Here is a 2,481-nt window from a genome sequence, read left to right as displayed (position 1 = left end):
CATATATATACATATCCTAAATCTTCTAAACAAATGATAATTTGTTATCTAAAGAACATATTTAGTTTTATTCAATATCTTTAGATTCCCAACAAAAATATTCCGGGGGGGGGGGGGAGGAGGAAGAACTAACGGATGTAATGGAGGAACCACAGGATTTTCAGTGGATTCAATGTCCAGTTCTGCCAATTACAAACTGTATGAACTTAGTTAATTTACCTACCCTTAGCACAATATGCAGGATGTCTCTGATGCCAGACCTTACCCATCCAAGGTTACTACTGCCCAGTGTGTGGTGGTGTTTGGAGGTGGGGTCTCTGGAAGGTGATACGTTCCTGAGAGCAGAGCCACTCTGAGTATATTAGTACCTAATAAACACAACTCAGGAGAGCTGAAGCTAGCTGTCCACGGCCAGAGACTAGGGGCGCACCAGATCAGTGTCTGTAAACTTGATCTTGAGACTTCTAGGTTTCAGAAGGTAAGGAATGACTTTCTGATGTTTGTAAGTTGCCTGCTCTATAGTATGGTGTTATAGCTGCCCACCTGGTATTTCAATCCAAAATAAAACAGCTGTCCATCTCTATTTGTACAGATGTGAGGGGTAGATAGCCTGCATGACAGTCACGAGCATCTTACTCGGCATCCTGTGATGAATTTATTTTTTCATGTATGTATGAAGATATATCAGTTCATATCGGTTTTTCGAGACAAGGTTTTTCTGTGTAGCCCTGGCTGTCCTGGAACTCACTTTGTAGACCAGGCTGGCCTCAAACTCACAGAGATCTGCCCATCTCTGCCTCCATCACGCCCGGCACTGATGAACGAATATTTACTGGCATGCCCCTTATTACAGTCTTTATGAAAAGAATTGATTGAAACTCCTAGGTAAGACTGCCCATCATGTCAATTAAGGTTTGCAATTAACATTACAGATTCAAGAAGTCCTAGGTTCACCTAGGACACAAGTCTCTGGGCTTGCTTGTGAGAGAGAGATCATCTCGTTCGGGATGGCCCCTGAGCAAGTCCGTGAAGCATTCTTGAAATTGAGTTGACCGAAGTGAGAAGCTCCGCCCCGAATGTGGGCGGCACCGCTCGTGTCCCGGATCCCAGATGGCCTACACAGAAGAGCTGAGACAGAGCATTGGTAGCTCTCTGCTTCTCTGCAGATACAGCGCGACCACACGGCCTTTGGTTTCCTCGCTACCATGAAGCGCTTCTCTCAGAACTGTGAACATAATTACATCCTCTCTTTCCCTGAGCTGCTCTGGTCAGGGAGTTTTATCACAGTAACGGGACAAGAAAATATAAGGTTGCTAGTCTACTTTGACTAATTTGATGAAAACGGAAATTTACTAGAAGGATATGCAAGGGCTCAGAACCCTCAGAGAAAAGTAAAGAATCAGGCCCAGGAAAAAACAAACAAACAACAACAACAACAACAAAAACCACCCAAGATCCCTAGAAGGCCTGTATCACCAGAAGTGTCACAGTCTCTGGTGTTACTACTGGAATAAGTGAACACTCTTTAGTCTCTGAGTGGCCCGGTGAGATCAGGTTCCAGGGTGGCGCCCCTTTAGGTGAGTCCTACAGTTTGGTCTGCAGTGTAGCAGGGGTGAGCAGGGCCTCTCCGTTACCAGCCAAGCCAGAATGGAACCGAGTGACAAGCAATTGCCCCGAAGGAAAATATTCCTGTCGCTGCCAAAAGATACCGAGCAGATAGAGGACTGCCAAAAATCACAACAAAAATTTCCACTAAACACCCCGTGCTTTTTGTATTTTTTTGTATTTGCATCTGGGAAGTGTTTGGGAGATGAAAGAACGCGTGGAAAGGCTTAAGCGGGCTGCGCGTGCCTGTAGTTTCAGCTCTTGGGAGATAGAAGCCGGAGGGTCACTGTAAACCCCAAACCAGTCGGATCAACAGAGAGAGGGAAAGAAATGAGAGGTGGGGTGGAGGAAGGGCAGAGGACAGACAGACATTAGCAAAGTCCCCATCACTTGCATCAGACCTTTTCTCAGAAGAACGTTAGGTTCGGCTACACAGATGCGGGGAGTGTGTACGTGTGTGTGTGTGTGTGTGTGTGTGTATGTGTGTGTGTTTGTGTAAAAGGAGAGGGGTACTATTTTGTTTGACTCTCTATAGGCTGTAGTCATTCCGCACCAGCTACCCTGTTTCTTTATCCCTTCCGGGTCTTGCTGCATCTCCTCCCTTCCAAAACACACAGCAGGGCTGGGTTTACACTCATCTACAAGGCCTGGGACTAAGGAGGCGTGGGCTTCGATCCCAGATATGACCGGCACTAGGGCAGCTCTGCGGCTGGCTGAGCTGCGAAATTTTCATTGGCCACACCCGGCTGCCAGTAGGGCCTTCGTCTTCTGAATGAACAATCTCTACTCCCAGGTAAATCATGAACATAACAAGCTGTAGGGATCGATCATCGCACACCTGTGAGCCAAACTTAGTCCTTTGCATCTTTCTCTGTC

General features: G+C 46.6%; 1 long non-coding RNA gene across 1 annotated transcript; it reads left to right on the top strand.

The window, feature by feature from the left end:
* The first annotated feature begins 215 nt into the window (after positions 1-215).
* LOC114613704 lies at positions 216-1,764 on the top strand. Its single transcript, XR_003710218.1, has 2 exons — positions 216-667; positions 933-1,764. It is a non-coding gene; the product is annotated as an uncharacterized LOC114613704 (long non-coding RNA).
* Positions 1,765-2,481: the final 717 nt, after the last annotated feature.

This window comes from Grammomys surdaster, unplaced genomic scaffold, assembly GCF_004785775.1.
Source record: "Grammomys surdaster isolate TR1022 unplaced genomic scaffold, NIH_TR_1.0 126271, whole genome shotgun sequence".
Taxonomy (NCBI): Eukaryota; Metazoa; Chordata; class Mammalia; order Rodentia; family Muridae; genus Grammomys; species Grammomys surdaster.
This window is presented reverse-complemented; position numbering and strand designations above follow the sequence as displayed.